This window comes from Astyanax mexicanus, chromosome 1, assembly GCF_023375975.1.
Source record: "Astyanax mexicanus isolate ESR-SI-001 chromosome 1, AstMex3_surface, whole genome shotgun sequence".
Classification (NCBI taxonomy): domain Eukaryota; kingdom Metazoa; phylum Chordata; class Actinopteri; order Characiformes; family Acestrorhamphidae; genus Astyanax; species Astyanax mexicanus.
In genome coordinates this window covers 16,405,415-16,425,757 of record NC_064408.1, presented here as the reverse complement: position 1 = coordinate 16,425,757, position 20,343 = coordinate 16,405,415, and the positions used below count along the sequence as shown (strand labels likewise).

The 20,343-nt window shown below is 37.2% G+C and overlaps 1 long non-coding RNA gene across 3 annotated transcripts in view; it reads left to right on the top strand.

The window, feature by feature from the left end:
* The window catches only part of LOC103040896 (uncharacterized), a 136,417-nt gene that overhangs the window by 49,923 nt on the left and 66,151 nt on the right, over positions 1-20,343 (top strand). For all 3 annotated transcript variants that reach the window (XR_007429287.1, XR_007429285.1, XR_002649656.2), the window contains exon 5: positions 7,683-7,736. This is a non-coding gene — a long non-coding RNA (uncharacterized LOC103040896). The remainder of the gene's footprint in view (positions 1-7,682; positions 7,737-20,343) is intronic.

Here is a 20,343-nt window from a genome sequence, read left to right as displayed (position 1 = left end):
CTCTCTGGCTTCACTTGTAATTTCTCTAAAAGAACGACTTAGTTACAGAGTTATTTCTGTTTCTTTGTCTGGTTATTATGAAGAAAGTGTGAATGTGCTGTGTGTAAGTGTGTAAATGCTGCAATAGAAAGTGCAGTAACACAATCTCTCTGTCGCAGCACTGATTTACTACAGACAGAGACTTTGGAAATTGACATTTTTAAAATCCTTTTTCCAAAACTCAGTTTGTTTCTATTGCTACTTAGCAGCTGGGTAAGATGTTAACCAATTAATTGTTTGCTGAAAATCAACCCCTCCTTTTTGAACAATATATGATTTTTTCAGTACTAAAATTAGCCTTTTCAGTTTTTAGTTCATGTGTTTCCTTAAAGGCACTGATTTATTGCACACTTTTGTACTATTTCCACTTATTAGCTAGACATAAAAAGCTAAAATGGCAAATATAAATGTATATAAAAATGAATATGTCCTAACATGTGCTTAAAGACAATACATCCCCTAGGGCACTTCATGAATACCTATTAAATGAACACAGAGTACCGTCAAAAGACTCCATCCATATTCATATTTTAGTCATTTCTAAAAGTATATTTTAATTCAGCCCTCCTCATTCTTTTCATCCATGTACATTTCTAACTGTTTGGAAGACTGTGCTTATTTTTTTTTATAATTTTTATAGTTTACAGCTTGTAGAAATGACTCTGGCATTTGATAGATAGACAGTTTGGCATTATCTCAGTAATTATATAATATGAATATTATTACGTAATATATAATACAATGTCTGTTTGAAGGCATTGTTCAGATATATACTTTAAAACATCGAATATCCACAGTTGCACAGTAGATACAGAATACAGCCTACTATTATTCACCTTTAGCTCTACAGTGAATAATGGTCAGTTTACTTGATTACTAGAGATATGAAGAAGTTAGCATGTAATAGAAAATGTAATTGAAGCAGTATAAAGTAAAAAAATGCCTCCCAATATAATTAAACAATTAAGATGTTTAAAGTTTATTGTCCAGAGTCCAGATGCTGGGAACCATTCCATCCCGGTGCAGCTCCACCTGTTCTATTGCTCTAGGGATTATGGACCCAGATCCAACAGATCTATAAAAAATATTTAAATTTTTTTTTCAAAATTCAGTGTTTCTAATAACACACTGCACTTAGTTTATTTGTTTTTTATTACTAATTATAAGTCCTTCTTTAAGTATTGACAATATACAAACCTACATTGCACTCCCTATAAAGTACTTTATCAAATCAAATCAAATCAAATTTATTTGTATAGCGCTTTTTACAACAGGTGTTGGCACAAAGCAGCTTTACAGAAACATGATTACAGGACAAAGAATCAGGCAAAACATTAAACATAGAATATACATAATACAGAACCCCCAGTGAGCACGGAGGCAAGGAAAAACTCCCTCAGAGCTGCAGGAGGAGGAAGAAACCTTGGGAGGACCAAGACTCACATTAAAGGGGGGACCATCCTACCACTGGTCAAATGGCTTTTAAATTAATTTTAAAAAGTCTTTCATACATCCACATAGGTTTTATATATTCAGGTGTATAGCAGCTCCACTAATGGCTTATAGAGTAAGATGGATGATGAGCAGCTGATCTGTGGTGGTGGATGGAGAAGAGCTGACTTCAGAAACTTCCAGTCTGGCCAGACAGAGGACATGAGAGCCTGAGGGTCCAACATCCCTCGGTATCGGGTCAGACAGGTGGGCAGTCAGTAACTTGGAGGAAGGCAGAGAGATGGAATTAGTTTTGACTGGATTTATGTAAAACAGAGAATATAAAACATTATCAGAGTGTGGCAAATGAAACAGCCTAACTAAAGGCAGAGAGCCAGAAGGTAACATAGACATGAAGGCTCCCTGAAACACTGGCATCCACCCACTCCACCGTCCACAAACCTGAGTGACCGTGTGCAGTGGGAGAACAACAGCACCAGCATCTCAGTTCACCACAATTTCCTCTGTCCATGAACCCCTGAATCTGCAGCCTTATCTAAAGGGAAAAACATTAATTACCAAAAGCTAAACTAAACAAGTAAGTTTTCAGTCTAGACTTAAAGATTGAACATATTCGGGGAGATTATTCCAGAGTTGAGGTGCTTTATGATTTAGATACACTGTTTAGTTTATTGTTTTAAAGCGGTGAAAAGCGGTGCAGGAGCAGCAGAATCTTTCGTCTTTTTTTATTTGGAGTGCTTACAAATAGTCCAGAGAATTGTGTGTGTGTTGTTGGTTCATGTTTGACATGTTTGTCTGTTTTCAGCCATAATGAGTGGATGTGTTCTGATCCATTTGGTACTGGAATGAAGGGATGAAATAAAAAACCCTCTTATAGCGCAATGCTGCCCCCTTTTGGCTGTTCTCTGAGTGAGTTTTGGTCGGGTAAGGAAAAGAAGTGGTGGAAAGGAAGGACTTGGCATATGCATATATGTTAATTAGTTCATGTAGTAAACAAGCAAAACGATGGCATATGCATAGCCTTGCAAAGTTTCTAGAATAATGTATTGTTAAAATATGAGGATTCGTTTAGACAGATATATTTATATTACATATCCTCATAATACCCAGAATCTTGCACTCTTAAAAACAAAGAATTGTCTTTTTGCATGATGTAGTTTCTGAGAAAAATTATGTCCACATATGAGAACTTTAGTTTTATATTTCGATAGATCACAATTAATTTGCAATTAATAATGAAGCCTGAGTGCAAAACAAAAGTAGATACAACAGTTTAAAAGGCCCATTTAAGCAGAACAAAGTAAAAAAACCAAACATTTACTGTGTTTACCGTTTATTTAAATTTCTAAGCATAATCGAAACTGTAACGTAATAAGCTCTTCTGCCACCAACACAGGTGACAGTTTAATGGCCTCATAAGAGGACAGCAGGCCTTTGTAGAGAAAACTTAAGTGTTTAAGGGTCTAGACAACCCAAAATGTGATGTCCACACATGTGGACGCCAGGTCCTATGAGGTTATAAAATGAACAGGAACATTAACAGGTGTCTCCTTCATGGTCTTTCTAAAAGCTTGATCAGAACTGTTCAAATAGGTTTTATGCACATGACTGTGCATGATTTCAACAATACACACTATCATCATGTTATTTAAAAGGAGTCGTTAAACTGCTGTGAAAAAGAAGAACAATAAAGAGAACACTATCAACACATAACTAACCATAACGATTTTATACATATCAGACAGCACATAAATATCAGGAATGCACATTTAAATAAAGAATAAAATAAAAAAGAATGAATAAAAAATAATTAATAATATCATCTTAATTAATAGAACAATTAAAAGACCTAATAATTAGTAATAGCATTTAATCAGTTCAGGGCGAACAACCTAATGTGTACTTTCAGTAATGCTATAGAATGGTCCTTTTTTTGTTAAAAAATAAAAAATGACATGTTAAATGTGCCTTTGTACATTTGTAAAGAATCCTTCCATCCGCTCTTTTAAACCTTAACCCTTTTAATTTCCTATTTGTATTTATGACACTGTTATATACATTTTTATGCATATCATGCTGTTTTATTCACAATGTTATATATTTAAACACTGGCATATTCACATTGTTATATATAACATTGTTGTACTTCAATTGTTATATATATCACTTTTGTATTCACAATTTTATATATTACACTGTTATATTCACATTTCTGTATATATATATCGCACTGTTATATTCACATTATTATATATTTAAAACAATGGCATATTCACATTTTTCTATATATAACACTGTTATATTCCCATTGTTATATATCCCACTGGCATATTAAAATGGTTATAAATAACATATATAATATATTCTGTTTTACTATACATTACCTGCTTTACCATACATTATATGCCTATTTATATAAATATAGCTCTGTTATATTAACATTGCTATATTTAAAACACTGTTCTATTTCTGTTGTTTTATTTATATAACACTGTTTTAAACACAATTTCTATTTATAACACTGTTATAAATATATTAACATTGTTATACATACAGCACTGTTATGATCTTGTTGTTATATATTTATGGGAGAGCGTGTGGGAGATGCATGCATCTCTATGATTTTCAATGTGTTTCAATGTGTTATCTGATGAATTCTGGCAGATCCTGAGCAGTAAATGTGTGATTTTGAACTGGAGGGCTGGCCTTTAATTGTCTGTGGGCTGTTTTGCGGCTGTCTGAATGAATGGACAGCATGTTAATTACTTAGCGCTGCCAGAGCGTTAATGAGACAGCGGCTGAATGACTAGGCTAACACATGGAATCACACCGGCTCACAAATTCACCCGGTAGTTGTAGACGCACACACACACACACACACTTTTACTCATGTACGATGGCAGAAATGGAGCTGTCTGGTGCCATGGCAACCATTGCGGATATCCCTTCCCTCCCTCCACGATAGAAGGAGAAAGCGAGAGTGAGCGAAAGAGCGAGAAAGAGAGAGAGAGAGAGAGAAAGAGAGAGAGAAAGTGGTAATGAAACTGAAGACAAGGAGTGAGAGACATCCAGTCTCACACACACACACATACATAAGAAACATTGAAGTGACAAAAGGCAAATGGGGCACCAGAGCATTTCACAATAATGGCAGAGGAATAAGGGAGCACAGACAGACAGACAGAGACAGACAGACAGACTTAGACAGACTGAGACAGACAGGGGGAGAAAGATGCTGCGTCACCTCAAGATATCCGTGCCGCTGTCTACTCCATACGCCGAAGGCGCAGAGTTCAGACATCACTGCAGTGTCTGTCTCCTTTCTGCCGCCCTGAGAAATGCACACACACACACACACACCACACACACACACACACACCAGTGCCTGGATGTCCCTTCACTACTAATCTCAGTAGATGTCCATGCTGTCTGTGCACATCTTATTTGTATGCAGTTGTTTATCTTCCTTCCTTTATATTTCATATAAATGTTATATTTTACATTATAGCACAGAATAGCGTTTAGATGCAGTGCAGTGCATCTGTTCCCTGTCTGGCAAAAACCTTGTGTCTCCACATTTTTGACATAATGTGTCAAAAATTGTATTGACCAATAGAAGTGATCTGAAATTATTTGGAATACAATTGTTTGCATTCCATTGGAGATTAAAAAAAGGCTTTTTTTCCCCTGTAAACTTGTCATTTTGGAGATAGAAGCTTTTTTGTTTTAGGTATAATAGGGCGTAATTGCCCTACTATTGGCACTATGTACATTAATCCTATTAGACTTGTATTGTTGTGTCTTAACTTATCTTTCATTAATATATGATCTTACATTTTACATTATAGCACAGAATAGTGTTTAGACAGTGCATCTGGTCGCTGTCTGGCAAACACCTTGTATCTCTATATATTTTTGACACAATGTGAATCTGTACTATATGTTATGTTAAATTTTACCAATAGTAATTATATGAAATTACTTGAAATAAAATAGTTTGCACTAACCTTCATTAAAAATAAAAAATGATTTTTTTCCCCTGTAAACTTGCTATTTTGGCTTTTTTTAAGTATATTAGGGCATAATTGCCCTCCTATTGGCGCTATGCACATAAATGCTAATAGACTTTTATTTTGTATAATTTCCATAATTTACATTATGATATTCAGCACCTTGCATATTAAAATAATAATACTGTAAACTGATGTAATTTTTATTAGGATTATAAAAGTAGGATGCACCTGTATCTTATTTGTATGCCATTGTTTATCTTACGTACTTTATATTCCATTAACATATAATGTTATATTTTACATTGTAGCACAGAATAGCATTTAGACAGTGTATCTGGTCACTGTCTGTCAAAAACCTTTTATCAGTGTAAATCTGTTTTATACGTTATATTGAATTTTATGGTTTATTGATCAATAGAAATGATATGAAATTACTTGGAAAAAAATTGTTTGCATTCCATTGGAGATTAAAAAAGGCTTTTTTTCCATTGTAAACTTGCTATGTTGGAGATACAAGCTTTTTTTTTTTTGTATAATTGGGCATAATTGCCCTTCTATTGGCACTATGTCCATAAATCCTAATAAACTTGTTTTGTTGTGTTTTATTTCCTTTTTGTATTATTTCTATAAATTACATTAAAATATTCAGCTCCTTGCATAATAAAATAATACTGTAAGCTGATGTACTTTTTTATTAAGACTATTAAAATAGGATGTACCTGTATTTTACGTGTACATATCTGAAAATACTGTTGCATTAACATTTAGAAAATCCAAAATCTGCAACAGGATTCAGTTGGTTTAGCATTAAGCAAAAATATAGCATTTATTTCTGTACTGTAACAAATTTTATAAAATTAATAAAATATAGATATTTTAAGACATTAATTCAGTGTTGCCCAAACATTCTGCTCTTCCTGAGTGCAGTGAATTTAAATGCCAGTTTGAAATATCTCCTGTTTTCTACCTGTTTCAATGTCTGTACCAAATCAAATCTATCATGATGAAAATATCTTAAAATATTGTGCAATTCTGTGGTCCTCATATCACCCACCATAGACCTTTCATCAAACACCAATATATTCCCCAAGTCTCCGAGAGAGAATCTAGACTAACTGGATCAACTATCCAAAGAATGATATGCATCTCTAAAAAACCCACAGATCAATTTCCATGTACACCAAATTAGCCATGCATCAATGAGGGAATTGTGGGCCGATGACTGTATCTGATATCCAGTATCCCCAGTGGTGAGGAATCGAGAGCTGGAGTCACTGATTATCCAACTCTGAAACAACTAATAAATAACTAAAGATTTATCATTAACCCCAGATACAGTCAATCATGTTCTGAAATCTCTCCCCAGTATCAAAATCATGTGCAGGTTTTCATTTGCTTTGCACTTTAGTACAGAAAAAAAAATTGGTTTAATTTAATTTAAATTAATCTTTACATATAGCTGAATGATAAAGCAGCCTTTGAGAACCTGTTCTAATCTATTTATCTGTCTGTCTGTCTGTCTATCTATCTATCTATCTGGCCAACCGGCATACATCCTTGATTAAAAAAAACTCTGTGTATTAATATAACTTTGTATTCATAGAATGATTTGATACATTATATTTTCTGCATAAACAACAGTATTTTGCTTAACCCTCCTGTTATGTTTATTTGTCAGGAATAACCAAAAAAAATCCTAACAAGCAGTGTGAATATTTAATTACTAACTCAATTGCTAATGATTCTATGAATATTTAGTTTACTGGTGTTCCTTACCTCTAACAGGTAATGCCTCAATAAGGGTAATTCACCCGTTTTTCATAAAAGCTTTTTTTTATGTTTCACTCAACGGGTCAGTTTCAGTCAACTGACCCGTGAAATAACAGGAGGGTTAAAGATAGATAAATACGATATATGTATATTATAGATAGACAGACAGACAGACAGATAGATGGTACTAATATCAATGATTCAAAGTGCCCTTTAAACCCGTCACAGTTCAGTACATTCAGTTCATACATTCAGTGCATTAAAACTATAAAACACTTATTTTCTGCTCCTTATTTTGCACATCAATTCTGCAACATTCTTGTATTGTTTTGCTAGTTTAATATTTTTTGATACTGCATAATAAAGGATCATAATACTCATATTTGTCGCATTGTTTGAACCCTGCAGGAGTGGATCGTCTACGCATGGAGGAGTGAAGCTGTGAGCATGTGCTTCTTTAAGGTAAGTGGAATTGTGGAATTGTGTCAGTCTGTGGGAGGCTGCAGTTCTGTTGTAAATCTGCAGGTGGCAGCCATCACAGCAGCATTAGTTTTGCTGTTGCGAGTGTGTGTGTGTGTGTTTGTGTGTGTGTGTGTGTCCTAAAAACGTGACCCAGCAGAGGAGTGTGTCAGAAGGACAGGAAGATGTGGAATTAAAAAAAAAAAAGTAGGAGTAGTCAGTGTGGCACCACCTCAACCCGGTCCCAACCCATGACTCAGCCGGATATGGACATAACTTGTGCTATGTGTGTGTGTCTCTGTTTGTGTATGTGTGTGTGTGTACGCCTGAGAATTTGCTGCGTCATCTTATTGTTGGAATTGGTGTGTGTGTGTGTGTGTGTGTGTGTGTGTGTAATTTTTCTCACAAACACCACACCCCACCAGAGCTGCCAGACGATTTGTTGGCGGGTTTGAATGGTGAAGGCTCGTAATGTGTTTCTATGGCTTGTGCTGTCTGTCTGCTGTCACCGTCTGTCACCCGCTAAATATCCTTCAGTGAGAGTCGCTGATTTCTGCTTTCTATTCAGGTCAAATATATATTGGTGCACAGGAGGTAGAGTATGTGGTAGTAGTGGTGCGCCTTCAATGGTTAAACCCACTAAACCCAACTCGCCATTGACGATTCATTCATAACCTTGGTGACATTCATTTGATTTTAATGTCTCTGAACAGTGGAGTTGCAGCTTGTTGGCCATTGCAAATTGTATCAGCATGCAAAACAAAAAACCTGCATCAGGAGTGCCATGATGCAGTTGTTTTTACGTCAATACATTTGGCATTATATTATTAAGCATTAGTAGATAGTGAACTAACCCATTTTTTTGTTAGATAACCCATTTTCTTAGATAATACATCAGATAATGTTGGTATTAAATCATTTCTATCATGCAAAAGTCTTAGATCTATGTTTAGATTTTTTTGTACTTTTTTACATATGGATATTAGGGCTACAACTAATGATAATTTTGGTAGTCGACTAATCTTATGACTGATACAAATTAACGATTAGTTGACAATTACATTTGTAGTCGACAAATTTAAATAATCGACATTGTCAATTATATCGACTAATCGTTGCATCTCTAATGGACAACAGATTTGAATCTGACGTTTGTTAGTTACATTGTGCCAAAATATAATGATTAATTGAGATGCTTTAAAATAAAGATTTTCTTCTTCTTATCTAAAACGTTTAGCAGTTAACGTTATAATAAACTTATAATATTCAGTTGGTGCTAATGTTCTGTCAAACACAGATACTCTATATTATCATTACCACTACAATGATGCAATACAAGTGTAGAATCTTCATAGACTTTTTATACATAGTATTATGAAAAACAAAACAATTTGCTTTAAAGATTTAAAGAAATCCTATAAATACAGCTATGTTAAAAAATAAGGGACCACTTTAGTTTCTGAATCAATTTCTCTGATTTTGCTATTTATAGGTATATGTTTGAGTACAATGAACATTTCTCCCAAATAAAATAAAAAAAATTGTCATTTAGAGCATTTGTTTAGTCAAAAAAATTTAAAATGACTAAAATAACAAAAAAGATGCAGAGCTATCAGATCTCAAATAATGCAAAGAAAACAAATTCTTATCCATAAAGTTTTAAGAGTTCAGAAATCAATATTGGGTGGAATAACCCTGTTTTTTAATCACAGTTTTTATGCATCTTGGCATGTTCTCCTCCACCAGTCTCACACACTGCTTTTGGATAACTTTTTGCCACTCCTGGTGCAGGAATTTAAGCAGTTCAGCTTGGTTTGATGGCTTGTGATCATCCATCTTCCTCTTGATTATATTCCAAAGGTTTTCAATTTAGTAAAATCAAAGAAACCTATCATTTTTACGTGGTCCCTTTTTTTTCTTTACATAGCTGTATATTGTTTTAATACCTGCATTTTACTAATACAGGCGCTACAAAAGCCTTGGGAACAAAAAGATTGATGCCTTTGCTTTCTTAAAAGATCTGCTCGTGCTAAAGTGCCTAAAATGAGTATGAACAGTGTTTACAATATTAGTAAAGAATCTATTACCTTCTATAAATCATTAAAGGAAAAGTTTTAATAAGACATGTGTATGTTTTAGAAAAGTGGTTATTCTATGGCATTGCTTAAAGCACCCTTTACAGCACCTTCAATTTCTTTATTTTTTTAAGTGTGTTGGTGCCAGTACCTAATTACTGAAATCTCAGTGAAATCACATTGAAATCACATTGAAATCACAGTGAAATCATGCAGACACTCAGTGGTCAGTCACATGGGCTGCAGTCTAAAGCATGGTGTTACATCTGCGTTAACCGTATAATCTGTGCATTAACTCTAACAGACACCAGAGCTTAGTCAGAATTAGTCAGAGTGCCAAGTGGAACGCCTGGTAATAAGAATGGCATCAGAACTGGCAGAACCTGGCATATCTCTGAGAGAAAGAGAAAGAGAGTGAGGGGAATGGAACGAGAGAAAAAGGGAAAGAAGAAAAGGAGGTGGAGAAGGAGAAGGAGAAGGAGAGCAAAAGACAAAGAGGCGAAGAATGAAGGAGAGGTTAAACAGAGAGAGAGGGAGGGCGAGGGAGCTGGGAGAGAAAACATGACTCAGCAGTCTGCTCTGGCAGCCTCTCAGTCTGAGGCCCCTGTGGTTGTTGTACCCCATCAAATAAGCCCTAATCTTTAAGACCATGGGATGGGCAGGCCAGGTCCAGCTCCATCCGGTCCTGTCCAGGCAGGCCGCCCATCCGCCCACCAGCGGACCGGCCTGTGAAGACATGTCTGCTGCAGGACGGACGGACTGACGGACGGACGGACGGGGTTGGGGGGGGTGTGGGGGTTCGCTGGGTTGCAGTTTGGACGCCCCCCACGTCGATCCTCCGTTCTCCCTTGTCCCGCCCCAGTCTGTCCGCTGGCCAATGGAACGCTGATGCAGGATGGAGTTAAAGTGGTTCGAGGCAGTCTCCGGACCAATCAGAGAACACTGCAGCAGGGCAGGCCATCAGAGAGAAAGAGAGATAAAGCAACGAGGGAGATTAAACGAAGGGAAAGAGAGACAGCTAAAGAAAAAGATGGATAAACGGTGGGGTGGAGTGATGCAGAGTGATGCCGAGAGACAGAGGGAGGAGAATGAAAGAGATAGAGAGAGTAGTTGAAATCAGAGGTAGTCAAAAGCACTTTAACAAGGTGGTGGAGAGACAGAAATGGAGAGAAAAGTAGAAGAAATGGAAGATGTTGAGTAAAAAAAAGACAGAGAAAGAAAAAGGCGTAAAAAAGAAATGGGTTTGTTCTGGCATCATCATTTTAACTGAAGAAGCATAGCGTATTGATCACTGCTGCCGCTATCGATCTCCCTCAAACACTGTTTCTGTTTGTCCTATTCATTCATACGGCTCATTTATTGCACAGGGAACACATTGCAGCCCTCTCCATACACATACAGTAGTATACTGCGCTGTGTGAAAAAGTGTATGCCCCTGCCTGAATATATTAAAATTTTTCACCTCATAGTAAGAAATATTTGTTTTATTGTTTGGATTATGGATTGTTGTAGTATAGAGATTAGTATGGAGAATCTTGCAGTAAGAAGAGGGAACTTTTACACCTATATTATTTGGTCCAGGCCAAAATAACAGGTGTGAACAGGGACACAGACCGAGGTTTGGATCAAAAAAACCTAAAGAGAGAGTCTCAGTCCAGATCTACTGAACCATTGTCTGATTTGTCTGCAGTGTAATTAGCACTTTTCAATGTGATTCAGACGATTTAGACGACCTTTTGATCCATTTGACATCATAGCTGGAAACTGACAAGATTCTACAAAGCAAACCACGTGAGAATGTTCTCTCTGCTTACTGGGCAGACCTGTCTGGGTCTGGAAGAAGAAAGTAAATACAAAAAGAAGGTCTTGTGACAATTGCAGACGATTGCAGAGATGGCATTTGTTCAGATCTTTAAGCATGAATTGCCCATTGCACCAGTAAGAGCAGAGTGTGAAGCTTCAATTAGCAGGGTAAGAGCACAGAAAGTATTGCAATGCACACAACATTATGGGTGACATACCAGAGTTCAAAAGAGGACAAATTGTTGGTGCACGTCTTGCTGGCGCATCTGTGACCAAGACAGCAAGTCTTTGTGATGCATCAAGAGCCACGGTATCCAGGGTAATGTCAGCATACCCCCAAGAAGGACCAACCACATCCAACAGGATTAACTGTGGACGCTGTAAGAGGAAGCTGTCTGAAAGGGATGTTTGAGTGCTAACCCGGATTATATCCAAAAAAACATAAAACCACGGCTGCCCAAATCACGGCAGAATTCAATGTGCACCTCAACTCTCCTGTCTCCACCAGAACTGTCCGTCACCACAATAAATTATTGTGGTCTAAAAATAGGTGTTTCATTTTTATTGTCCAACCTCTGTATGTGACCAATATACCTGTTTAAACTGCACCTGCAGAGCTGCTTAGCTCAAACCCACCGAGTATACCTGATAGTTAGGTTTGAGTTAGAGTTAGGTTGAGGTCAGATCAAGTTCTCACCACAAACAAACTGCTTCAGAGGTTTTTTTTGGGACCGAGGCGAGACCATCTCCTCTCACCAGTCTTGGTGTGGTATTTTGGTTGACATTCGAGTGCTGCAGATCTTTCCACTAGATTCCTTCTTAGTTCTTTATTTTGGACATATTAGTTAGTTTTGACACTAAAAACGTGATTGAGGCATGTACTTTCCGGTCATGGCCATTGTAAAACATTTTACTTTTTGTTGGTCATAAACCACTGTGTGGTTTGACCTTGTGTTCCTGTTGAAGGGAAGTTTATGCCCAATTTTAGTTTTTTGGCAGATCAATAAATGTATATATCTATCAATCCATCTGTCTATATATATCCATAGTTGCATTCCCATCTGAAGGTTTCTACATAAGTCATTGTCAGCTGAATTTTCCTCACAGAACACTGCAGTGCCTTTCCCTTTTTCCCTCTGAACAGCTGGTCTAGGGCTGTAAATCTTCAAGCTCTCTGCAGGCTGCAGGATGGTGGTCTACCATCATTTTTTCCTCATCCAGGTGTTGTGGAATGTTTGATTATATAGAAAGCGCTCTGCTGACTTCACTGTGGTTCAGTGCAATGGTTCCTGCCCTGCAGAATTTTTTTTAAAGCTAATGTTTCATTTCTCATTCTCCTCCCATTTTATTCCATTTATCTTTCTTCATGTGTCTCTTTTCGTTAATCTAGCTGCATTACTATAAGTCTAGGCTGCAGTCGAGGTATGATGGCTCTTTGGTACGAATGTCCTCGGAAGAGTCCTTCTCAGTAGTCGGTTGGTCTCACATAAGGAACAAGGCTTCGTGGTGACGTCAAATGCGAATGCCTCTTAATGACATTGACATAACATTTATAACTAAGTCTGCTACAGAGGCTTTATTTTATATTTCTGTTAACTAATTCTAAGGATGCTGTTTTTCTTTGCATGAGAAAACTAAAATCTGCAAAGGATGCATCAGTTACATCCTGCAAATCACTTCCAACATCGACTGCATACGAAGAAGAACCTTTGGTGACAGCGCAGCCAAGAAATGCTAAACATCTTGACTTTCTTGAATGCCCTTATGTTTTCTTCAGGCCCTCTTTCTTTTAATCTTTTACTGTATATACCTCAATTACACCTGGTCACTTCGTGTATGTATTATTGGACCTCACGGTGGCTAAGTGGTTAGCATGTTTGCTTCTCAGCACTGGTGTCTTGGGTTCAAGTCCCTATCTGTGTGGAGTTTCCGTGATCTCCCTGTGTCTGCGTGGGTTTCCTCTAAGGACACTGGTTTAATCACACAGTACAAAAATATGAAGATCAGGAAAGATCAGGTTGGGCTAAAAAAAAACTTGTTCTTAAATAATAGGTCTATGCTTCTTCAGTGTTGCAATGTTAATCAACATCTTTATGAACAGATTTTACTCATTTAAACAGTTCATTTTTTTTTTTTTTTTAAAAAGCTCAGATTTAATGCTTTACTTATTAAATGTTGAATTTAAATCGGGCTCATATTGACAGTTTATGGGGCAGATCGGGTCTGGCTAGGATAGAATGTGCACAGGCTTGGGCTGGGTCGTGTTGGATTTTTTGTGCCAGATCTAAGCTCTAGCCCAGATATGAATGCAGTCCTTCAGGTGGACTGTCGTTTTTGGTTGAGAGTATGCTGTGTGCTATTGGCTGCTGCTTCTCACCGGTGTGTGGAGTATAGTGCTGAGTATACAGGGTTGCGTGTAAAAATGTGATTATAAAATTTCATTCACACATGGATTGCTTCTTGATTAGTTTTTAACCACATGCTTTTACAATTAGTAGTCAACTTCATTTCCATTAGTCTGCATTACTGTGACTGTAATCAGATTGCTGCATGTATGGGAAGAAATATGCTTATTTGCTTGTTTATTATTATATTATTATTATTAATTGTGATTTGATTGTACTGGTAAGAGTTTTGTTTGTTTACTTTGTCTTGGAGAGACAGGTGAGTTAACATTGCTATACAATGTGACTCTAGTGAGTATTAGGCCACATCCTGCAGTAGTTTAGATGATCAGATTCATATCTATTTTAAATGTGTCTTTTATCTTTACATTTTATTCCTCCGTTTCTCCATCTCAGTCTCTTCACGCCTCCATCTCTCAATCTTTTAGCCTTCATCTTTCTTTTTTTAGGCTCCTTTCATAGTCTGTTGACATCTACCGCTTGCCGTATCTACATGTCACTGTGATTTAACATATTTATTTCTTTCTCTATCTTTTCATTCACCTGTCTTCTTCCACTCCTGACCTCTGTCTGATCAGCCATGCCATAAAAACCCTTAGGATAACATTCAGAGACCACAACACAGTCTCTCTCACTCTGTTTCTTTTTTCTCTTTATATTTCTCTCTCTCTCCCTTTCTTTAGCTTTAAATATATATTCTTTATATTCTATTTGTCTTTCCCCTATACACACACACACACTTTCTCTCTCTTTCTCTGTTTCCCATCTTTTTATTGCCTCTCTGCTCTTAAAGCATAAAGAGACATCATCTCGCTCTCTTTACACACACACACACACACACACATACACACACACATAAGGAACAGAAGAAGAAAGGCACCTAAGTGGATGTCATCTGTTAAGGAAGATCTCATAAAAATCCCAGACAGTGCCACACATACACACACACACACACACACACACACACACATACAGAGAGAGATAGGGGTGGTAGCGTGGTCCTGGTGATGTGTATGAAGATGTCTCTCCAGACAGACACGTGACTCTGTGCTATTTATATCCTTAGTCTCCTGAGCACTGTCAGAAATCTTACTTACAACATCCTTTCAAGTGTGTGTTTGTCTGTGTGTGTGTGTGTGTGTGTGTGTGTATGCTCTTGTGTTTTTGCCTCATCAATCAATGCATGATACACTGTCTGTCCAAATATTTGTGGTCCTCTACTGAATGAATGCGTTCAGCCCCTTTAAGTTGCATTGCTGAAACACACAACTTGTCTATTTCCTGTAGTGAAGTAGTGCCAATAGAATAGGAGCAGATGAAGATGAAGCTATCGCTATAGAGGTGTATAAAGCTGTGGAGGGCTGTTTCCTCATTAATCAAGGGTAATAAAAAGAGTTTATACTGCTTTTGTTGGAGTATCTGTCAATACTGTGTGGAGAAAGCTTTCTAGTAGATTTTGGAGCAATGCTGTGAGAATTTGATTGCATTCAGTGACAAGAGCATTGGTGAGGTCAGGATGTTGGATAATCATCACCCCACCTCATAATTCAACTTCCCATCTCATCAGGAATGAATTGGATGGAGCACCATCATTAAACTAAACATCATTAAAGCTAAATGCTGGGTAAGCTGAGTATGTATGCATTTGCACATTTGTGTCAGCAGCAATTAAGTGCAATTGAAAGTAGCTAAATACAATCATTAAAATGTGGGTGTCTGCAAACACTGGAAACTCACTCTGGACATGCACTACTTTCATATTTTTACACTAAAAGATTTTAAGTTGAAACTAAAATCCTTTAATTTTTCCAAAAATCATCAGTGCGCCTTTTAATCCTGTGCGTCTAATGTATGAATTTACCAGTCAGGTTGTAAGGAGCAGTAAAGCCACTCTGCTGAAGTACAGAGCTATACAGGAGTTTTAGTGATGTTTCTCCAGCCTGTAGCCTGCTGCTAACCCCAACTAGCTCTGCTGGAGCATCAGCATAAGCTGCTAACCATGCTTAGCGCTAGCTCTTTTTCTGTTCAAAGACAAATGTATTTGACTGCTGCGAACCCCGGCTAGCACTGCTGGGGCAGCGTTATCATTAGCCACTAACTGCGCTAAACCCTACCTCTTTCACCATTTAGAGGCAAGCATATCGGCCTGTAGCCTGCTGTTAAACCCGGCTAGTACTGCTGGAGCAGCATTAGCATTAGCCACTAACCATGTTAATCGCTTGCTGTTTTGCCATTCAGAGGCGAGTATTATCAGCCTGTAGCCTGTGCATTTATAGTGTTAAAACAAGCTACATAGCACAAACCGCTAGCCAATATCGCATTGGCTTACCGAAACACTTAGGGTTCCTCAGTGTAGCTCTGTCAGGTGGCATTTACTATGGATAGCCCCTAATGTCAATGCTGCTGCACCCAGCCTTGGTAGAAATCTGGAAATCTAAGCTTACTGTAATTAAATGGAAGGACTTTACTCAGGAGAGAACATTCAGTTGTTGATAAACATCCAGCTCTTGTTTGACTTTAAAAGGAAATGGGATTTTTAAGAACTACAGGTTTGTTTACTTAGCTTAGCGTTACTTAACTTAGTTAAGCGACATGGCGACACCCCTGTTCCTTACTAGTGTTGCATAATGCTCCTTCCAGTGCGCCTTATGTATAAAAAAAATTTACCAGAAAATAGACGACCATTATAGATGCGCCTTATGGTCCAAAAATTATGGTAGTTTTGCCTGCAGTTACCCTTCTACATTTAAAATTGCTAAATTGCAACAACCACAAGGAGCATGGCTATATAACACATGTCAACATATTAGTCAGCAGGGGTCCAACGAAGTACAGCAGTGTGTGTACAGCTTCGATGTGTGTGTGTGTTTGTGTGTGGTGTGTTTGTGTGTGTGTGTGCTAGAGCTCCTCTATGGCTGCAGGGGCTCGTTCTTTGTTCCCATCTGGCCTTGGTTTTTTGTAATATTGCTTTATTATTCTTTAAAGACGGGCAGGATGCCACATCCTCAACATACCAACACATTATCCACTGCCTGCTGCAGAATGCACCACACTCTACCCTCTACCGCTCCCATCCACACAGAGAGTTAGAATGTTGGGTTGTTTTTGGAATTATTGGTTAAATGTCAGCGTAAATAGAGTTCTTGGCATTTCCTGGAGTTGTAATGGAAATGAATTCGGAAATGCAAACTCGAACTTGCAGATACAGAATGTGAATCAAATTGTAGACAGCTTACAGGGTGTTTTTTGGGGGGGATTTTCACCCTTTTTCCCAGCACATCATTTCTAGTTCTGCAATATTTTGGGAATGTGTTTGCATACTGAATTTTTAAGATCTTTCCACATGTTATAGGAGGCAGCTTTTTGCTATTTTAGCTTTATGTTCTAGACAAACTGGGTCACTTTGTCTTAAAAAATATTTTCTACCCTCTAGCTGTGCAATGTTTAATCCTATGTCACTGGCTTCAACACAACTCCAACTCAAAACAGCTCCACTGCCATGTCTAACAGTAGGCAAGGAGTTTTTTCCCCACAAATGCTTCTTCTCTATTCTTCAAACTAAACTTTTAATCAATCTATTCAGCTACTTAAAGCTGTACCGCATTGTAGATATAATAATAATAATAATAATAATAATAATATATATATATATATTATACATAGAAAACACACTTAACACAGTCAATAAGAGCACAGTAATACAATAGGACAAGGGAGTACGTGGACAGGTCCAGTGAGAGAGCATAAAAGACTGTTTACGTAGTGAACACTTTAAATGTGCAAACTACACTGTAAACTGTAGATGCTCAATTTGTCTAGTACCTGTAGGGAAATATAGAATATGTAATAGAATATGACTCTCTGGAGCATTTTACCTTTTTCCTCAGTTCCTCAGTTTCCCTGTCATTTTTTATTCCAGATAGCTCTGGAAAAAATAAGAGACCACTTAAAAATCATGAGTTACTCTGGAATATAATCAAAAGGAACATGCATGATCACAAGCCATTAAACCAAGCTGAACTGCTTGAATTTTTACACCAGGAGTGGCATAATTTTATCCAAAAGCAGTGTGTAAGACTGGTGGAGGAGAACATGCCAAGATGCCTGAAAACTGTGATTCAAAAACCAGGGTTATTCCACCAAATATTGATTTCTGAACTCTTTAAACTTTATAAATATGAACTTGTTTTCTTTGCATTATTTGTTATTTGAGGTCTGAAAGCTCTGCAACCTTTTTGGTATTTTAACCATTTCTAATTTTCTGCAAATAATTGCTCTAAATGACAATATGTTTATTTGGAATTTGGGAGAAATGTTGTCTGTAGTTTGTAGAATAAAACAGCAATATATAGTATATAGTTTGGATAGACTGTTATGTAGGCATAATCAGTTAATAATCACTATAAATAGTTCCATAAATATTTTATTATGCTCTGAAACGATCATCAACCATCAACCAACAAACCCTCAACCAAGACCTGCATAACCAGTTTAAAGAGTTGGTGTACAAATATAATGCTGTCCACAATGTTCACAATCCACACTGACAAGTGTCTGTTTTAATCAGTATGTTCAGATCTGTTTTGTTAAACAGTTACAGTTACAAAAAGTCACAGGAAATAAAATAAAAAACAGTATAAATACAATAATTAATTTGCCATGATGAATAGTAGGGGTGGGCCAAATATTGATACAGCAATAATTTTTTTTCTTTCGATCGTATTGGTTTATTTTTAAAACATTGTGTCAAATGTCAATATTTTTATTGAAACATAGGCGCTCTAAACTCCCTAAGACTGATCCCTTAATTTGACTTACTAAAGTTAATGCTTCATTAGCCAACATGGTGGCGCTAATCAAATCAATAGAGTTTTTTTGATTTATTTAAATATTTTTTGTGAAATTCTATAAAACTGACACCAATAAATGCATAATTCCTGATATTTACTTATTTATAGTAACACTATATTATCTTTAGTAACACAGATGCTCTAAAATATCGCAGAGAAATCACAGTATCAATTTATAGAGTATCACATAGAGTCATAGTGATATTGTGATATTTTTGCTATTATGGGCAATGTATCGTGAAATACCCTGTGATTTCCAGCTGTAATGAATAGTGTCATACTAAAATTACCATGTACATTAATACTATTGAATAACTGCTTTATATATTTCTCTTTTCTGTAATTACTGCTATAAATCTATGAGTTTTTGGTAAACTCAAAGAGATCAGGGTGGGGGGTAGATGGTGAAACAGCTTATGTGACTCATAGATCACACTGATAGTGTGTGTGTCCATTCCTGATGAAGAGTTTAATAATAAAGCTTGGAAAAGATTGCAGGCTGGTCGTGATTCTCTGAACAGAGGTAGGATAATAGTGTGTGAGTGGCTGGGTGTGTGCACGTGCATGCACATGCTTCATTCATAAAGAATGGGAGTATGGCCCACATTTATTCAATGCCATGCTTGCCCTCACAAAAAAGTGTGTCGTAGGAAATGACTCAAGGTACAGGCATGTATCTGTGTGTGTGTGTGTGTGTGTGTGTGTGTGTTGCGTGTGTGTTTGTGTTGCGTGTGTGTCTGTGTGTGTAAAACGGATATGACTCAGGGGCCATTCGGAGGGTGTAAAGAGTAAATCACTGTATCTGGATTAAATAATGAACTGACCAACTGGAGAAAGTTCTTTCTGACTCAAAGGAAAAAGCAGGCCAAATCTGACCACAGACACATGCTCTCTCTCTCTCTCTCACACACACACACACAGAGTACTTTTAGTTGTTGTTGTCCCTAGAACGTTCTAGAGTAGGCCAGACTTTGAAAGATTTTTTTTATAATTACAGATTGTGTACTTAGGTGCCCCCAGTGGTGAATTAGAAGGAAAACATGACGACATCCCTGTTCCTTACTAGTGCTGCTTAAAGCTCCACTAGGTAGGATTGAGATTTTGTGCTCGTGGACTCCCCCTACAGTTGTAGATTGTAATAAATGTTTCAGGCGGATTAGTTTCTCTTTCTCGTTTTCTGGCTTTCACAGACATATTCGGTCTCTTTCCAGCTTCTGCTAGAGTGTCTGTATGTTAGTTTGTAAAGAATGAACCAGTAGTCCTTGTAGAACTGTTAGAACTAAAGGTCGGAAAGCAGGTCGCAGTTCTTGCGAGCGTTTGTCACGGCCGCCTCAGAAAATTTACAGAGTCTGGTTTCAGCTCAGAGGAGCGCCGGCACAGATACGAGAGAACCGCTATTCCTCCTATTACACCTCAATGCAGCGCTGCAGTGAGTTTGAAGCTGTAATTTTACTTCTTAAAAAAGATAAAAAATCAA